This window comes from Cherax quadricarinatus, chromosome 19 (genome assembly GCF_038502225.1).
Source record: "Cherax quadricarinatus isolate ZL_2023a chromosome 19, ASM3850222v1, whole genome shotgun sequence".
NCBI lineage: Eukaryota > Metazoa > Arthropoda > Malacostraca > Decapoda > Parastacidae > Cherax > Cherax quadricarinatus.
In genome coordinates this window covers 5,231,399-5,252,469 of record NC_091310.1, presented here as the reverse complement: position 1 = coordinate 5,252,469, position 21,071 = coordinate 5,231,399, and the positions used below count along the sequence as shown (strand labels likewise).

General features: G+C 44.2%; 1 long non-coding RNA gene across 2 annotated transcripts in view; it reads right to left on the bottom strand.

The window, feature by feature from the left end:
* Positions 1-18,000: 18,000 nt before the first annotated feature.
* The window catches only part of LOC128688216 (uncharacterized), a 249,666-nt gene continuing 246,595 nt past the window's right edge, over positions 18,001-21,071 (bottom strand). For both annotated transcript variants that reach the window (XR_008406963.1, XR_008406964.1), the window contains exon 3: positions 18,001-18,107. This is a non-coding gene — a long non-coding RNA (uncharacterized lncRNA). The remainder of the gene's footprint in view (positions 18,108-21,071) is intronic.

Genomic DNA, 21,071 nt, shown 5'->3' with positions numbered 1-21,071 from the left:
TGACACTTGCTGGTACAGCAGTGTCACCCTCACAGAGTGACACTTGCTAGTGCAGCAGTGTCACCTTCACTGAGTGACACTTGCTGGTGCAGCAGTGTCACCCCTCACCGAGTGACACTTGCTGGTACAATAGTGTCACCCTCACAGAGTGACACTTGCTAGTGCAGCAGTGTCACCTTCACAGAGTGACACTTGCTGGGGCAGCAGTGTCACCCTCACTGAGTGACACATCCTGGTGCAGCAGTGTCACCCTCACAGAGTGACAGTTGCTGGTGCAGCAGTGTCACCTTCAGAGAGTGACACTTGCTGGTACAGCAGTGTCACCCTCACAGAGTGACAGTTGCTGGTGCTGCAGTGTCACTCTCACAGAGTGACACTTGCTGGTACAGGAGTGTCACCCTCACAGAGTGACACTTGCTGGTGCAGCAGTGTCACCTTCACTGAGTGACACTTGCTGGTGCAGCAGTGACCAACTCACTGAGTGACACTTGCTGGTGCAATAGTGTCACCCTCACTGACTGACACTTGCTGGTGCAGCAGTGTCACCCCTCACCGAGTGACACTTGCTTGTGCAGCAGTGCCACCCTCCCAGAGTGACACTTGCTGGGGCAGCAGTGTCACCCTCGCTTAGTGACACATGATGGTGCAGCAATGTCACCCCTCACCGAGTGACACTTGCTGGTGCAATAGTGTCACCCTCACTGAGTGACACTTGCTGGTGCAGCAGTGTCACCTTCACTGAGTGACACTTGCTGGTGCAGCAGTGTCACCCCTCACCGAGTGACACTTGCTGGTGCAATAGTGTCACCCTCACTGAGTCACACTTGCTGGTGCGGCAGTGTCACCCTCACTGAGTGACACTTACTGGTGCAGCAGTGTCACCCCTCACCGAGTGACGCTTGCTGGTGCAATAGAGTCACCCTCACTGAGTGACACTTGCTGGTGCAGCAGTGTCACCCTAACTGAGTGACACTTGCTGGTGCAGCAGTGTCACCCTAACTGAGTGACACTTGCTCTTGCAGCAGTGTAACCCCTCGCCGAGTGACACCTGCTGGTGCAGCAGTGTCACTCTCAATGAGTGACACTTGCTGGTGCAGCAGTGTCACCCTAACTCAGTGACACATGCTGGTGCAGCAGTGTCACCCTTCACTGAGTGACACTTGCTGGTGCAGCAGTGCCACCCATCACTCAGTGACACTTGCTGGTGCAGCAGTGCCAACCTCAATGAGTGACACTTGCTGGTACATCAGTGTCACCCCTCACCGAGTGACGCTTGCTGGTGCAGTAGTATCACCCTCACAAAATGACACTTGCTGGTGCAGCAGTGTCACCCTCACAAAATGACACTTGCTGGTGCAGCAGTGTCACCCTCACAAAATGACACTTGCTGGTGCAGCAGTGTCACCCTCACTGAGTGACACTTGCTGGTGCAGCAGTGTCACCCTCCCTGAGTGACAATTGCTGGTGCAGCAGTGTCACCCTCACAGAGTGACGCTTGCTGGCGCAGCAGTGCCACCCTCACTGAGTGACACTTGCTGGTGCAGCAGTGTCTCCCTCACTGAGTGACACTTGCTGGAGCAACAGTGTCACCCTCACTTAGTGACACTTGCTGCTGCAGCAGTGTCACCCTCACAGAGTGACACTTTCTTGTACATCAGTGTCACCCCTCACCGAGTGACACTTGCTGGTGCAATAGTGTCACCCTCACAAAATGACACTTGCTGGTGCAGCAGTGTCACCCTCACTGAGTGACACTTGCTGGAGCAGCAGTGTCACCCTCACTGAGTGACACTTCCTGGTGCAGCAGTGTCACCCCATCACTTAGTGACACTTGCTGGTGCAGCAGTGTCACCCTCACTGGGTGACACTAGCTGGTGCAGCAGTGTCACCCTCACTGAGTGACACTTGCTGGTGCAGCAGTGTCACCCTCACTGAGTGACACTTGCTGATGCAGCAGTGTCACCCTCACTGAGTGACACTTGCTGGTGCAGCAGTGTCACCCTCACAGAGTGACACTTGCTGGTGCAGCAGTGTTACCCTCACAGAATGACACTTGCTGGTGCAGCAGTGTCACCCTCACTGAGTGACACTTGCTGGTGCAGCAGTTACCCTCACTGAGTGACACTTGCTGGTGCAGCAGCGTCACCCTCACTGAGTGACACTTGCTGGTGCAGCAGTGTCACCCTCACTGAGTGACACTTGCTGGTGCAGCAGTGTCACCCTCACTGACTGACAATTGCTGGTGCAGCAGTGTCAGCCTCACTGAGTGACACTTGCTGGTGCAGCAGTGTTAGCTCTCACTGAGTGACACTTGCTGGTGCAGCAGTGACACTCTCACTGAGTGACACTTGCTGGTGCAGCAGTGTCACCCTAACTGAGTGACACTTGCTGGTGCAGCAGTGTCACCCCTCACTTAGTGACACTTGCTGGTTCAGCAGTGTCACCCTCACTGGGTGACACTTGCTGGTGCAGCAGTGTCACCCTCACTGAGTGACACTTGCTGGTGCAGCTGTGTCACCCTCACTGAGTGACACTTACTTGTGCAGCAGTGTCACCCTCACTGAGTGACACTTGCTGGTGCAGCAGTGTCACCCTCACTGAGTGACACTTGCTGGTGCAGCAGTGTCACACTCACTGAGTGACACATGCTGGTGCAGCAGTGTCACCCTCACTGAGTGACACTTTCTGGTGCAGCAGTGTCACCCTCAGAGAGTGACACTTGCTGGTGCAGCAGTGTTACCCTCACAGAATGACACTTGCCGGTGCAGCAATGTCACCCTAACTGAGTGACACTTGCTGGTGCAGCATTGTCCCCCTCACTGAGTGACACTTGCTGGTGCAGCAGTGTCACCCTCACTGAGTGACACTTGCTGGTGCAGCAGTGTCACCCTCACTGAGTGACACTTGCTGGTGCAGCAGTGTCACCCTCACTGAGTGACACTTGCTGGTGCAGCAGTGTCACCTTCACAGAGTGACACTTGCTGGTGCAGCAGTGTTACCCTCACAGAATGACACTTGCTGGTGCAGCAGTGTCACCCTCACTGAGTGACACTTGCTGGTGCAGCAGTGTCACCCTCACTGAGTGACACTTGCTGGTGCAACAGTGTCACCCTCACTGAATGACACTTGCTGGTGCAGCAGTGTCACCCTCACTGAGGGACACTTGCTGGTGCAACAGTGTCACCCTCACTGACTGACAATTGCTGGTGCAGCAGTGTGAGCCTCACAGAGTGACACTTGCTGGTGCAGCAGTGTCACCTTCACTGAGTGACACTTTCTGGTACAGCAGTGTCACCCCTCACCGAGTGACACTTGCTGGTGCAGCAGTGTCACCCTCACTGAGTGACACTTGCTGGTGCAGCAGTGTCACCCTCACTGAGTGACACTTGCTGGTGCAGCAGTGTCACCCTCACTGAGTGACACTTGCTTTTGCAGCAGTGTCACCCTCACTGAGTGACACTTGCTGGTGCAGCAGTGTCACCCTCACTGAGTGACTCTTGCTGGTGCAGCAGTGTCACCCTCACAGAGTGACACTTGCTGGAGCAGCAGTGTCAAATTCACTGAGTGACACTTTCTGGTACAGCAGTGTCACCCCTCACCGAGTGACACTTGCTGGTGCAGCAGTGTTAGCTCTCACTGAGTGACACTTGCTGGTGTAGCAGTGACACTCTCACTGAGTGACACTTGCTGGTGCAGCAGTGTCACCCCTCACCGAGTGACACTTGCTGGTGCCGCAGTGTCATCCTCAATGAGTGACACTTGCCGGTGCAGCATTGTCACCGTAACTGAGTGACACTTGCTGGTGCAGCAGTGTCACCTCTCACTGAGTGACACTTGCTGGTGCAGCAGTGTCACCCTCACTGAGTGACACTTGCTGGTGCAGCAGTGTCACCTCTCACTGAGTGACCCTTGCTGGTGCAGCAGTGTCACCTCTCACTGAGTGACACTTGCTGGTGCAGCAGTTTCACCCTCACTGAGTGACACTTGCTGGTGCAGCAGTGTCAACCTTCACTGAGTGACACTAGCTGGTGCATCAGTGTCACCCCTCACTGAGTGACACTTGCTGGTGCAGCAGTGTCACCCTCACTGAGTGACACTTGCTGGTGCAGCAGTGTCACCCTCACTGAGTGACACTTGCTGGTGCAGCAGTGTCACCCCTCACTGAGTGACACTTGCTGGTGCAGCAGTGTCACCCTCACTGAGTGACACTTGCTGGTGCAGCAGTGTCACCCTCACTGAGTGACACTTGCTGGTGCAGCAGTGTCACCTTCACTGAGTGACACTTGCTGGTGCAGCAGTGTCACCTTCACTGAGTGACACTTGCTGGTACAGCAGTGTCACCCTCACTGAGTGACACTTGCTGGTGCAGCAGTGTCACCCTCACTTAGTGACACTTGCTGGTGCAGCAGTGTCACCCTCACTGAGTGACACTTGCTGGTGCAGCAGTGTCACCCTCACTGAGTGACACTTGCTGGTGCAGCAGTGTCACCTTCACTGAGTGACACTTGCTGGTGCAGCAGTGTCACCTTCACTGAGTGACACTTGCTGGTACAGCAGTGTCACCCTCACTGAGTGACACTTGCTGGTGCAGCAGTGTCACCCTCACTTAGTGACACTTGCTGGTGCAGCAGTGTCACCCTCACTGAGTGACACTTGCTGGTGCAGCAGTGTCACCCTCACTGAGTGACACTTGCTGGTGCAGCAGTGTCACCCTCACTGAGTGACACTTGCTGGTGCAGCAGTGTCACCCTCACTGAGTGACACTTGCTGGTGCACCAGTGTCACCCTCACTGAGTGACACTTGCTGGTGCAGCAGTGTCACCCTCACTGAGTGACACTTGCTGGTGCAGCAGTGTCACCCTCACTGAGTGACACTTGCTGGTGCAGCAGTGTCACCCTCACTGAGTGACACTTGCTGGTGCAGCAGTGTCACCCTTACTTAGTGACACTTGCTGGTGCAGCAGTGTCACCCTCACTGAGTGACACTTGCTGGTGCAGCAGTGTCACCCTCACTGAGTGACACTTGCTGGTGCAGCAGTGTCACCCTCACTGAGTGACACTTGCTGGTGCAGCAGTGTCACCCTCACTGAGTGACACTTGCTGGTGCAGCAGTGTCACCTCTCACTGAGTGACACTTGCTGGTGCAGCAGTGTCACCCTCACTGAGTGACACTTGCTGGTGCAACAGTGTCACCCTCACTGAGTGACACTTGCTGGTGCAGCAGTGTCTCCCTCACTGAGTGACACTTGTTAGTATTAAAGTGTCACCCAGCTAGTAAGTTCATATAAACTAACTACAACACAATAATCAATAACTCGCAGTAATAACACACTTGTCTGCCAACCATAACAAAAGAGTTAATTACTTAACAAGTTAAGTTAAACATTAACGTTACTTTTCTCCTGGAACTTAAAAATATTTCAACCTTAATAATTATGAAAGTAATTTAATTGTAAATGTTAGCAAAGTGAGTTACGAAAATAATGTAACTATTCCATTATGAAATTTAAAAAGTTACGTTGCTCTAATTATCTCTGGCAAAATTATGAAAAAAGATATATGTAAAAACTGCCGTGTTGAGGACTCTTAGTTATTAGCAACAGTTAACACACACTTCTGTTAACAATATAATGATGTTAGTGAAAACATCATTACAGAGATTACAAAACTGGTATCGTCAGGTAAGGATATTCATCATTCCTAGCAAGTATATTCAGTAGTAAACCACGAGACACCACAACTTGAGAGAACAAACGTAAAAAAATCGCCAGAAATGTTCATCAGTCTCAGGAACAAGTCATCAGTCTCATGAACAAGTCATCAGTCTCATGAACAAGTCATCAGTCTCATGAACAAGTACAAAAGACTTGGACAAAGTGGGTGAAGTGGGCGAAGATTTTTATAGAAAATGGCGAAGCGTTTTATTATTTTTGTAGTTAACAGAGACTTTACTAAACGTATTCTTAGCTAAACTATTTAATTTTATCATAATTTTATTAGATGTATCTTAGATCGGTTAAATTTTGTTTAATATTATTTAAAATCCGCCGTATATAAACTTCTCGTATATTCAGAGCGATTTATCGCAGATTTTTGGTAAAACAATTTTTCACTCTGCTTATTCGGCAGAAATGACCTTAGCTTTTTAGGCCTAACTCATCGATTCGGCTTAAAATGTACGACACACACACACACACACACACACACACACACATACTGTTGCGTCCCATGAAAGGGACACAATGTGTATAATGTATACCTGACAGAAAGGTCAGGGAAGACATGATAACGACGTACAAGATACTGCGTGAAATAGATAAGATGGGCAGAGACAGGATGTTCCAGAGAGGGGACACAGAAACTACGGGTCACAATTGGAAGCATAAGGAAGTATTTCTTCAGTCATAGAGTCGTCAGGAAGTAGAATAGCCTAGAAAGTGACGTAGTGGTGGCAGGAACCATATACAGCTTTAAGACGAGGCATGACGAAGCTCAGGAAGCAGAGAGAGAGAGAGCCAAGAAGCGATCAGTGAAGAGGCGGGGCTAGGAGCTGAGTCTCGACACCTGCAGCCACAATTAGGTGAAGTGAGTACACACACACACACACACACACACACATACATATACAACAGGCCTTGTAGTTTAGGATGAACTCTCCGTTTTAGCATATATATATATATATATATATATATATATATATATATATATATATATATATATATATATATATATATATATATATATATATATATATGTATATATATATATATATATATATATATATATATATATATATATATATATATATATGTATATATATATATATATATATATATATATATATATATATATATATATATATATATATATATATATATATATATATATATATATATATATATATATATATATATATCAGAGGATACAGTGAAACGTTGGAGAATAATTTTGGAAAAGGACGGAATGGATACTTATATGAGAAGGGAAGAAAAGAAAGGAAATGAAGGTTAAAGAAAGGATGGAGACAAAAGGAAGAGAAGAATGGAAGGAATTGGTGAAGTAGCAATTACGGAGGTAGTGGAGGGCGGTAAATGAAGGCGAGAACAGAAAAAGGTGTGGGAAGAGGAAGAGAGGGAAGGGAGGAAGTGGTAAAAGTGAAGAGTGATTGGAGAGGACGCAGCAAGTACGAAGAGGAGGGGACAAGGCGAGCTGAGAACCAGAATTTATAGCGAGAGGGTGGAAGATGGCAGCAGTGCTGGCAATGGCAGGTGGAAGGAGAGGGTCGCCAGATGTCAGCATGGCAGCAGTTGGCAGGCTGAGAGAGAGTCAGATAGCAGCATGGCAAGAGATTGCTGAGGGTGGTGGGGATGAGATGGAAGCGCGCAGGTGATGGCAGGCTGAGAGAGAACTAGATGGCATCATGGCAGGTGATTACAGGGGTGGCGGGGATCAAATAGCAGCAGATAGCCGGTTAAGAAAGAATCAGATGTCAGTATGGCAGAGGATAGCAGGTGGAGAGAGAATAAGATGGTAGTGTGGCAGATGACTGGAAGATGAGAGCAAAGAAAAGTGGACATCAATACTTTAAATTAACAACAATTAGAAAATTGAGCAGTGTGCTGCTTCAGTACTTACATAAGAGTTAAAGAGAGGGAACAGCAGTTTGCTGTGTTTCCTTCTCATATGCCATCAGGCAGGATGATTTATATATATTACGTTAAAAAGTCTGCCAGACTGAGCTTAGAGACTACAATATTTAGATAACAAAATCATCAAGCAATCCAGTACGAGATAGGTAGAAAGAAAGAAAGTGAGAGAGAGAGGCCGACAACGTTACTCACCTGTTGAAATTCACAAAAAGAGCAAATCGGAAATTAACAACTATTGACCAATGTCTCTATTGTAAGATTCTTGAGGCAATAATCTCACGGCAGACAACAGTTATTTCCAATACTACTCACTTCATTGTGACGTCATTGTGGCTTCAGAAAAGGTCACTCTGCTCCTGATATTCTGCTAAACTTCTCCACTACGTAGCACCAGTCATTAAGCGAACATAAGTTCAGCTGTGTAGGAACACTGGACATTACTCGACCGAGTATGGCACCAAGGATCTGTGGCAAAACTGCAAACACTAGGAGTAGTCGGCTCTGTAGTATGTTACCTTAGTGATTATCTTCAAGGCAGATGATCACTAAGAGTAGTTCTCATAGTTACAGAGTCAAGGTATTCATTTGGCGAGAAGCTTTTTCGGAGAAGTGTATTTGGGCCATTCTCGTGTAATGTCTACCTCACTGACCTTCTTCAACTCATCCCAGAATCCCACGCATATGCAGACGACTGTACTCTGAGATTTACTTATCCAAGAGTGGAAAAGCCAGCTGCTATAAGTTACATCAATCATCAGCTTTCAGCTGTATCAGTCTGGGGAAAACAATAGCAGGTTACATTTGCCATCGAGGAAGCACCATGATGGTAATGCTGGAACAGTAGTAAGAATAAATGGGACAGTATTGGTTCCCGGGGATGAGGTGGATATCCTTGGGGTAAAATTTGATTCTATAATGACGATGAAGAATCACGTACTTTATGAATCTTGCTGACGATGCTGCCAGAAAGCCTACGTCACTTAGACATATATCTTATCTGTTCGGCAGCAGAGGCTACAAGACTGCACTAGGCATAAGTGCATTCTTACCTTGAATGTTCTCCACTTTCTTGGATTGCCTGCTCCGTCTCATTTTCGTCTTCTTGACAGAACAGAGAACAGAGCAAGAGACTCATCTCTCGTCTGGACCCAGCCAGGGCAGATCTGTCATTTCAGCAGAAAATTCAATACTGGAGGAATGTGGAGGGCCTTAACGTTATGTACAAGATCCATGTTGCCAAGGTACCATACTTGGCTCCATTCAGATAACAGCAAAAAGACAACTTCTTCACACTAAGACGGACAACAAACAGTAAGTACACTCTGGCATAGCGAATTACAAGATTATATTCACTATTTTGTTACTGCCCTAAGAGCCAGAGCAGCGTTAGAGGCCAGACATGTCTTGAATACCTGGAGCCCACACAGCATGTAAGTTAGATGAAGACTTTGTTGTAGCCAGGGGGCTCATCTCAGGAACTTCGAAGATATTTATACAGCTGTGACATATGTATCAGAAACGAGCTTGGGGTCATAACAGGAAGCTTCGAAGAGCTGGCTCCAGTAATCACCAGTGCTCTATTCGGCTGTACTGAAATGTTGCAACCACGATATTACAGTTAAGAGAATCGCTTCATGAGCTAAGATCATTAGCTTATTTTCAAACTATTGTAAATACCCAGAACAGGTCCACACCAAGTGGCTTAAAATGCACAGATGATGCTGACACTAATGAGAAGGCCTGGAATTCTCATACTGAGATTAACAAATCAGCAACAAACTGGTGGAATGTGGTAGCACTAGAGCTCCACAGGTAGACCGGGCTCGAAATACCGTAACTGAATATTCCATTACAACTTCTTTTGGCAATCATAGTGAGAACAGATCTATTTTCAAACAACGAAGCATGCCACCTTGGCTTTGCTAGCTCCTTTCCTACACATAAGAGCACACCTGACATCACTCTTCCAACACCTGCTAGGACACCTGTCCTCAGTGCTTCATCAGTTTACCCCAAGTCATGACTACCGTAGCTAACAATCAGCTGACAGACATTGTATTGGAACAAAGCAAGAATAATAGAGATAAATCTGGTAGAGTTAGATGAGGATATGGAAGATTTCGTGGAAGAGAAAGAGGCAGCCACCTCCCAGCAATACAGTACCAGGGAAGCGCCCACTTAGCACATAATCATCAGGGTTACCAGCAGCAGACTCTACAGAGAAATCAGCTGCTGAATCAGCAGAGAAACACAAGAAGTGCAGGTAATAGGAAACCACCCTCCCGGGTGCGTACGCAGTTCTCCCACTGTCACCGTAGTGGGCACACCACAGACAACTGTCTGCGAGACACCAAGTGCAATTACTACTACAAGAGGAAATACCAAGAAGATCTTTGTCGAAACGATAAGGAACTTGACAAACATGATCACTAGGTCTTCAGAGATTTGTTCTTGGAACAAACCAGGTTGTTTCTTGCCTTATACAGGACCACAGAACTACTCAGCAGCTGCCCGTCTCAAGAGCAAGCACAGTTTCTTGAACGAAACAAGTTCCAGTAGAGGAAACCGCGGTTAAAGAATTCCCCATACCTTCACAGAACAAAAAAAATGAAATGACTGAGAGGGAGAGAGTAAGAAAGAGCCAGAAGCAGGAAAGGAAGAGAGGGCAGGTACCTTCCTCAATTCCACCACCGCCTTCTCCACCTCGCTCACGTCGATTACCTGGAACACCATGGGTTAAACACAAAGGACTCACATTCTACACCACGACGCAATACCCCACACGAATGACTCGCCTATAACTCATCAAACATCTCCAAGACAACACTGCAACGTACCAAAGCGACGAAAGGCCATACCCTACCTTCAACCAGATACTCCACCAACTCCAAACCAACGAACTCTTCTACAGCTCTCCCATACGTGTGATACAAATCTCTCGAACAAAATTCAATGCACTGAAAAACGGTTCAAGACAATAACCAACTCATCCTGCTCGCTGCCTTCTAACACTCCCAGCTCCTACCACTGCCTTCGCCATCCTCTCCTAGTGAGCCAAGTAACGACATCATTCAAGCCTCTCCATCTACGTCTCCAGTACTTCGGTACCACATGTCCCAAAGTGGTTGGGCCACTTGCCTTGATTCCTCCTCTTCCCCTCCTTCCCATTCTTTTCCAGTCATTTCCATCCTTCATTATCCTTCTTTTTTCCCATCTCACGACAGCTCTCGTCGTCTTATTCGATTCGATTCGATTCGATTCGGTACAGACAGGGAAGTGTAGCCTCGGGGGAAACAGCAAACACAGCCGCCCACAGAACCACCCACAGCATCCCATCAACCCTTACCAAACCACACCAATCAAACACAACCAGAGCCAAGCCACACTACACATCCACAGTCCCCACTCCCCACAGCACTAATACCACCAAAACACTAGTCCACCATAACATCCAGCCCTGTCTACCACACCCTCAGCCTGAACCAGCCCCTCCCACTCACCTGAAAACAGTTCTGGAAAGGAAGGTGAAGGTATAGTATACCAACACGGATAGAATAACAAACAGGAGTGACGAGCTGCAGGAAAGAATCACTCAGGCATCCCCGGACTTTATAGCACTCACAGGGACAAAACTCATTAGGGTGCTAACAGATAAGATCTTCCTGTTTGGATATCAGGTTCTGAGGAAAGACGGGAAAACAGAGAGGAAAGAGTTGCATTGCTCACCAAAAACTATTGGAGTTTGGAGGAGATAGGAGGACGTGTCAAAGGTGAAGCATATGACTACATAGTAGGAACACTTCTAACTGGGGGTACAAAAATGATGATAGTAGTGCTGTGCAACCCTCCACCAAATAGTAGGAGACCAAGTCAAGAATGTAATGAGTGTAACAGAACGGTGGTGGCCTCACTAGCCATGGTTGCCAGAAGGGCCCACATAATAAGGGGGGATTTCAATCAAAAGGCGATAGATTGGGAAAATCTGGAGCCACGTGGGGACCGGAGATACAGAGAGCAAGATGCTGGAGGCGGTGCTAGGAAGCTTCATGTACCAACATGTTAGAAACACGACCAGAGAGAGAAAGAGAGATGATGATGAACCAGCAAGCCGGACTTCGTATTCACCTTGAACAGTTCATATGTGGGGAAATCGCGCACAAAATGCCACTCGGTGCTAGCGATCATGGAGTCCTGAGTTTCGAATACATACTATACATACTAGACTTAACAATAAAGAGTTGATCAGCACAAAAAGGACGGGAAAAACAAATTTCAAAAGAAGGAGACTACACACGAATGGGGCAATTCCTGCATTAGGTGCAGTGGGCAAGAGTGCTAAAGGGAAAGACAGTAAATCAAATGATGGAACACATGACTGTGAAGAACAGGGAGGCAGAGCAGAAGTTTGTGCGAAGAGGCAACAGAAACAACGGGAAGGCCAGAGTGAGACAAGGGTTTACCCGGAGATGTGGAGAAGCCAGAAGCAAGTGGGATAGAAAATGGTAAAGGTATAGAAGGATAGGACTCGGGAAAACAGGGAGTTGAGCCGAAGAGCCAGAAATGAATATGCATGCATAAGAAGAGAGGCCCAGCGGCAATACGAGAATGACACAGCATCAAAAACCAAATCTGACTCAACATTATTATATAGCCACGTCAGGTGGAAAACACCAGTCAAGGACCAGGTAATTAGGCTAAGGAAGGAAGGAAGGAAGGAGGAGAGCTCACAGGGAGCAATCTCGAAGTATGTGAGCAGCTCAGTTCAAGATTTATGGAGGTATTCACAATGGAGACAGAGATGCTTCAAGTAAACCGAGGAAGAAGGGTGAGCCAGCAAGTGCTGGACACACTGCACACAACTAAGGGGGAGGTGAAGAAACTGCTAGGTGAACTAAATACATCGAAGGCAGTGGGCCCAGATAACACCTCTCTCTGGGTCCTGAGAGAGGACACAGATGCACTATGCGTACTACTAAAAACAATCTTCAATGAATCAACTGAATCGTCAACTGCCTGAGGTGTGGAAGACAGCAAATGTAATCCCAATTTTCAAGAAAGGAAACAAACAGGCAGTACTACAGACCTGTGTCGCTGACATGTATAATACGTAAAATTATGGAGAAGATTATCAGAAAGAGTGGTGGAGCACCTACAAAGGAACGAGCTCATACATGACAACCAGCTGGAGTTCTAGGATAAGGCAACAGAAGTAAGACTGGAGAGAGAAGCATGATAAGACTGCATCTTCTTTGACTGTAAGAAGGCTTTCGATTCAGTACCACAGAAGAGACTGGTTGTAAAGCTAGTGGAGCAGGAAGGAAAATGAAGGAAAGAGTTGCAATGGATCAGGGAATACCTGACAAGAACGAAACAACGTTGGCAGGTGACGAGGTGCAAGAGTGGGTGCCACAAAGGACCGTCCTAGGTCCGATGCTGTTTCTAGTATATGTGAATGGCATGACAGAATGGATAAATTCAGAGGTGTCCCTGTTTGTGGACGATTTGAAGCTAATGAGGAGAATACAAGTGGACAACGATCAGGTAAGCCTACAAGGAGATCTGAACAAGCTGCAAGCCTAGTCCGACAAATGGCTCCCCAGCAAGTGCAAAGTTATGAAGTTTGGGGAAGGACAAAGAAGACCGCCTAGGTCAAAAGCTGCAATACTCACTCAAGGAAAAAGATCTTGGGCGAGCATCATACCGAGCACATCTCCTGAGGCGCACATCATCTAAAAAACTGCTGCATCATATGGGCGCCTGGCAAATCTAAGAATAGCGTTTCGATATCTATATAAGGAGTCATTCAAGAGTGGAACCGACACCTGGTCAAATATGTCAAAAAATTAGAGAAAGTTCAAAAGTTTCCAACAAGACTAATCCCTGAACTAAGGGACATGCTCTACGGGGAGAGCTTAAGGGAAATCAACCTGAAGACACTAAAGAACAGGAGGGATGTGGAAGGGGGGGGGGGTTGGCATGATAACGACATATAAAATACTAAGAGGAATTGACGAGTTTGATAGGGACAGAATGTTTCAGAGATGGGACGCAGCAAGAAGGGGTCACAGCTGGAAATTAAAAACTCAGATGAGTCACAGGAAGTATTTCTTCCGTCACAAAATAGGAATTGGAACAATTTGAGGAGTGATGTAGTGGGTGCAGGATCAATACATAGCATTAAGAGGTTCGATAAAGTTCATGGAGAAGGAAGAGAGTGGACGTAGTAGAAACCAGCAAAGAGAGGAGGCCAGGAGCTATGAATCGATCCCTGCAACCACAAACAGTTGAGTACAGATAGGTGAGTACTCATCGTTGTTGCTGACATATTTTTGGACAAGACTATGGGAAAATTGCGATAAAATTGTCAGCATCTCCTCAAAGACTTGACGAGATAGACAAGGTCAAGGAGGAGGTATTGCCCTTTGTTTTTCTAAAAGTGAATATGTCTAATTCATTGTAGTTGTCATAGTCACGTTGAAATGATGTTCTTTAGGCTCTGCATAAAACCTAAAACCACTGTACTAGCATGTTCAATGTTCGAACCTCAATCACAGCAAGAAGAAAACATCAACTTGCAGATTAAAAACGTGGATTTCTTTCCATCTCAACATAAATGCTAACATTTTAATTCTTGGATATTCTGACCAGTATCTTGTATAGAGGAACTTGTAATGACATAAAAACTTTTGCTAAATTCGCTACTCACATCTCTGGTTCCTATCTTGACCTGGCAGTGATTGCCCTGTGGCAGACACAGTCAACTGAAAATCTCTTGCCAATGTTCTCCATAATGTGCTAAATTTATTTAGAGTTTACAACTGTAATACGAAATAAAGTGTTTATAATGTCGACAAATGTTTCTCTGATATATCTTTCACGTCGGTGTTTTGTGGCGGATTCTCGAGAGTAACGTCAAGACGCCATTACAGTGGTAGAGCACTGGGAGAAAGGAGAGAGAGAGGGAGAGACAAAGAGAGAGACAGACAGACAGACAGACAGACAAATTTTAGAAGTTAGGTCATTGATCTTCACTTGTGTTCATGGGTGGGCCACGATGATCTCAAGTGAGAAACATCATTATTTTTGATCATGGGTGGGCCACGATGATCTCAGGTGAGAAACAACAATACTTGTGATCATGGGTGGGCCACGATGATCTCAGGTGAGAAACAACAATACTTGTGATCATGGGTGGGCCACGATGATCTCAAGTGAGAAACAACAATACTTGTGATCATAGGTGGGCCACGATGATCTCAAGTAAGAAACAGCATTACTTGTGATCATGGGTGACCCACGATGATCTCAAGTGAGAAACATCATTACTTGTGATCATGGGTGGGCCACGATGATCTCAGGTGAGAAACATCACTACTTGACAAAAGCCAAAATCACAGGTTTCCACCTTCATAAGACTGGCCGTCTGTGTTAAAACGTGATTATTATGGCATGGCTGCCATGTGTGGCATTTTATAGTGATATCCAGGCAATATGCTAACGTAGGTCCTGAGAGATGCCTGGCCCTCTTGTTTAAGTGAGGTGTGTGTGAAGGCAGCAGAAATAACAGTGTTCAAGAGGCAGTCTTTTAGACTGCCAGCTCGTTGTGCACGCGCTACGTGTTTAATCTTCTTACGGCCTCATTTTAACCACCTGCTAAGAGTTTACACGTGTGTAAACTATGGGTTTTATGATGTTTAAGGAGGGTAGAGTAAATCGATTTTGTGATGTATTTACTGGATGTTTAGTTATGTTTATTTTCTTAGAGTTTATTTAATCTTCCATGAGGATCAGTCCAAGAGTTTATTAAGCACTGTATTGGTCACCAGTTTAAAACATATTTTTACTGTAAGACTGAGTTGGCACTAGAGTAGTTTTCTTTCAACAATTTTGCTTGATTAAGGCAATATGTTTACCCCTAGATTGTTGTTTACCGCCAAGATTGTTGTTTATCCCCCTAGATATAACACGACCTCTTAACACTAACTAAAAGAGGTGAACAATCTTCATGCACATCCTGGCTGTGATGAAGAGGAAACTGTCCGGTCCTTTGCTCGTCGCTCGTTGCGATCTGAATGCTGTTCTCAAAGGTGATATTGATAACCACATGAGCACTTTCACTGAACATATCCTTAATCTTCACGAGCAGACGCATTAACTTCAGAGCAGCCTTGGTTCAGCCTTCGTTGCCAAGAGGCCGCTACTGCTAAGCTCATGGCTTGGAGGAACTATAGGAAACATCATACTAGCCATAACAGGAACCTGCATAGGAAAGCTAGTTGGAAATGGAAGAAGTCCAGGAAATGGATCACCTCCACATGGGAGACTGACACAAAGAGAAAGGTGGCATCAGGAAGAATGGGCTACAAACCCTGGTGGTCTTTGGTCAAAAACCAACAAAGATATAAACCAAATTAAAATTATTCCACCTCAAACTTGACAGAATGGGATTGTATCTACTTGCAGTCTAGAAAGAGCTGACTTATTTCCTGAACACTTTGCTGCCAAGATATAAGTCCCTGATCCAATTAGGGAACCTACTTTGGTATCTGCAGGAACTGTATCAAGTTGTCCGAAGACACAATTGAGTACGATGAAGTACATTTCCTTAATTAAGCCCCAGGATCAAGAAAACGCCGTGAGCTCAGGTCAGGTAAGCCTAAGATTGCTGAGTAAATGTGCAGAACAGCTAGCATAACCTCTAACTTGCATCTAGCGTTACCTAGCACAGTGTAAATGGCCTTCTCTGTGGAAAGAAGAATGTAGTTCCTCTTCACAAAAGAAAAGCAGAGCTGAAATCAGTAACTACACACTAGTGTCACTCCTGTCAATCACTGGCAAAATTCTTGAGATATTATTCTCACAGTAAATAACATTTTTCGATCTCCATTCACTTAAATGTGACCGTCAACATTACCTCATAAAAAGTTGCTCTGTTGCTGATCTACTGTTAAACCTGTCCACTATGCGTCAACAGTCACTGCATGGATACAATTCTGCTATGTACTAGCACTGGACACTGCTGGCACAATCTGCCACCAGAGATTCTTGGGAAAACTGTAAGAACTCTGCATTATGTCTCCTCAGTGGTAACCTTCAAGGCAGATCTCTAGGAGTAGTTCTTGATGGGATAGAGTAAAAAAAAAACAGACAATCGTTGTCAATATTCCACAGGAAAGTGTGCTTGGGTAATTTTTTGGAATTATGACATCAATGGCCTTCTTCAACTCCTCCCAGAATCCAGTACGTACGCAGACGACTGTACTCTGACGTTTACTTATCTAAGAGAGAAAATAACATCTGGTCTTAGGTACATTAATCACCATCCTACAGCTATATCATCCAGAGAAAAACAGTTTAAAGTTTCATTTGTTTCCCAGAAAACATAAATGATGATTGACTCTAGGCACCATGATGGTAATGCTGGAACAGTTGTAAGAATGAATAGGGAGTGTTAGAACCCAGTGATAAGTTGGATATTCTTGGGGTGAAATTTGATTCCAAATTTTACGAAGAACCAAGAGGTAAATCTCGTAAACATTGCATCCAAGAAGCTAATAGCACTATATCTCGTACCTATTCGTCAGTAATGGATGCAATACTCTGTACGAGGCACAAGTGCTCTCTTACCACGACTATGCTCCACTTGCTTGAACTGACTGCCCCGTGTTTCATCTACAGCTTCTGGAGAGAATAGAGCACCGAACAAGACGGCTTATCTTTCGTTGTGACCCGGTCAGGATAGATCTGTCATTTCAGCAGAGCCTCCAACACTGGAGACATGATGATGGTCTTACTATTATGTACAAGGACAAGTTGTCCAGGTATCGCACTTAGCACCACTTAGTGGACAGCGAGGAGACAACTTTCTTAAAGCAAGGCGGGCAGTAAACAGCAACTACATTTTAGCTGTACTCTTTTCAAGAACTTTTTTCTGAGATTTTTCATTCCCAGAATGACTCAGGTCTGGAACATGTTTTAATTGCACAAAAACATCAATGAAATAATGTCATTTGAACAAACGAAGACGCTAACCCACACATGGCTCCATTATCATCCTGTTCCTTATTTTTGTATTTCAAAACAATAAAATGACTCAAATATTAGCTAAAAGCTAATAAATAAATCTAGAAACTCTTAACCTACCTCTGTATAAGCCCTGGTAGACACTCACAAACACACACACACACACATACACACACACACACACACACACACACACACACACACACACACACACACACACACACACACACACACACACACACACACACACACACACACACACCAACAACAGCAACAAAATACAAAGTATCAATCCTAGTTATGTAAAACAAAGGTGTTTAAGTACTTACGGAGGAAGAGAAGCAGACGAGGCAGGCGAGAAGCGGCCGCCATAAGACTGAAGATCGTCATGACTTGTTAAGACAGACTTTCCAGGCACCACCACCACAACACACACTGTAACAGAAACACATCATAGGTTGGATAAATACATGAGTAGATGTGGGTGGGTGTGAGTTAGACCTGATAGGTTGTGCTACGAGGTCGGTTGCCGTGTTCCTCCCTTAAGTCAATGTGACCTGACCTGACTAGGTTGGGTGCATTGGCTTAAGCCGGTAGGAGACTTGGACCTGCCTCGCATGGGCCAGTAGGCCTTCTGCAGTGTTCCTTCGTTCTTATGTTCTTATATTCAAATCCATTTACTTGATATGAGAATAAATCTACTGAGTTACGACACAAACTCTAATATATTTTCTAAATTTTATCCTCAAATATCATGATTATTTTCAAATCTCAGAACTCGTTTAATTAAGAAATATTACGAAGTTACAAATCACGTTTCAGTAAACACTTAGACATCTATTGTATAAAAATTCGTTTGCCATATAAGTATAATGAAAAGAAGTGCTTGTTATAATATTTCTTTTCACTGTTTCAGTCATGCATATTAAAATATTTCTTGTTTCTTGTGATGCTGTTACAAATATACAAGACGACCAAAAGGCAGATAATTAACAGAATTAATGAAAACAAACGTATATCAAACTGAACAAATTTTTCAATAACTGAACTAACATTTAGTGCCACTGAGGAACTAACATTTAGTGCCACTGAGGAACACTCTCACTCCCATGAGCACCTGGTTCATGACCTCAGGTTTACAGAGGTTTACCTCGTAGTCAGTCAGATAAACTCTTGCTAACTGTGAAGACACGGTTAAGACGCACCTTCACGAACTTGACACTGGTGTGACTGAAACTTCCTGTCAGTTACTATGTTTCTAGGAGTGTTAGATGTTACCAGTTTTAAGACTTAATGGCGGCAATGTAGTTTTTTTTTATTCTCTTAGTAATTAAACCTATATTTATATTTTATTTTTAATTATCATTAGTTACATACATTTGATATTGTGTTATTTTCACGGCATTTTTTAATTAATTGCTTTTATTTATGTATTAGGCAGTTCACTTTATTTTGTTAAGTCTATATCATGAATATTCTCTTCTCAATTAGACAGATTCTGAAGAGCAAATAAGCCAGTGATGTTGATGTTGATGTTGTTGTTGTTGATGGTGTTGTTGTTGTTGATGATGTTGTTGTTGATGTTGTTGTTGTTGATGATGTTGTTGTTGTTGTTGATGATGTTGTTGTTGATGTTGTTGTTGATGATGATGTTGTTGTTGATGATGATGATGTTGTTGATGTTGTTGATGTTGTTGTTGATGATGTTGTTGTTGATGTTGTTGTTGATGATGATGTTGTTGTTGATGATGATGATGTTGTTGATGTTGTTGTTGTTGATGATGATGTTGTTGTTGTTGTTGTTGATGATGTTGTTGTTGATGATGATGTTGTTGTTGTTGATGATGTTGTTGTTGATGTTGTTGTTGTTGATGATGTTGTTGTTGATGATGTTGTTGTTGTTGTTGATGATGTTGTTGTTGATGTTGTTGTTGTTGATGATGTTGTTGTTGTTGTTGATGATGTTGTTGTTGATGTTGTTGTTGTTGATGATGTTGTTGTTGTTGTTGATGATGTTGTTGTTGATGTTGTTGTTGATGATGATGTTGTTGTTGATGATGATGATGTTGTTGTTGATGATGATGTTGTTGTTGATGGTGTTGTTGTTGATGATGTTGTTGATGTTGTTGTTGTTGATGATGATGTTGTTGTTGTTGTTGTTGATGATGTTGTTGTTGATGATGTTGTTGTTGTTGTTGATGATGATGTTGTTGTTGATGATGATGTTGTTGTCGATGTTGTTGTTGTTGATGATGATGTTGTTGTTGATGATGTTGTTGCTGATGTTGTTGTTGTTGTTGTTGATGTTGTTGCTGTTGATGATGATGTTGTTGTTGATGATGTTGTTGTTGATGATGTTGTTGTTGTTGTCGTTGTTGATGATGATGTTGTTGTTGTTGATGATGTTGTTGTTGATGTTGTTGTTGTTGTTCTTGATGTTGTTGTTGTTGATGATGTTGTTGATGATGTTGTTGTTGTTGTTGTTGTTGATGATGTTGTTGTTGATGATGTTGTTGTTGTTGATGATGTTGTTGATGATGTTGTTGTTGTTGTTGTTGTTGATGATGTTGTTGTTGTTGATGATCTTGTTGTTGATGTTGTTGCTGTTGATGATGATGTTGTTGTTGATGATGTTGTTGTTGTTGATGATGTTGTTGTTGATGTTGTTGTTGTTGATGATGATGTTGTTGTTGATGATGTTGTTGTTGATGTTGTTGTTGTTGTTGATGATGTTGTTGTTGATGATGATGTTGTTGTTGATGTTGTTGTTGTTGATGATGATGTTGTTGTTGATGATGTTGTTGTTGATGCTGTTGTTGTTGTTGATGATTTTGCTGTTGATGACGATGTTGTTGTTGATGATGTTGTTGTTGATGATGTTGTTGTTGTTGTTGTTGTTGATGATGATGTTGTTGTTGATGATGTTGTTGTTGATGTTGTTGTTGATGATGATGTTGTTGATGATGTTGTTGTTGTTGATGATGATGTTGTTGATGATGATATTGTTGTTGATGTTGTTGTTGTTGATGATGATGTTGTTGTTGATGATGTTGTTGATGTTGTTGTTGTTGTTGATGATGTCGTTGCTGTTGATGACGATGTTGTTGTTGATGATGTTGTTGTTGATGATGTTGTTGTTGTTGTTGTTGTTGTTGTTGTTGTTGTTGATGATGTTGTTGTTGATGATGTTGTTGTTGATGTTGTTGTTGTTGTTGATGTTGTTGTTGTTGATGATGTTGTTGCTGTTGATGATGTTGTTGTTGATGATGTTGTTGTTGTTGTTGTTGATGATGTTGTTGTTGATGATGTTGTTGTTGTTGTTGTTGTTGTTGTTGATGATGTTGTTGTTGATGATCTTGTTGTTGATGTTGTTGCTGTTGATGATGATGTTGTTGTTGA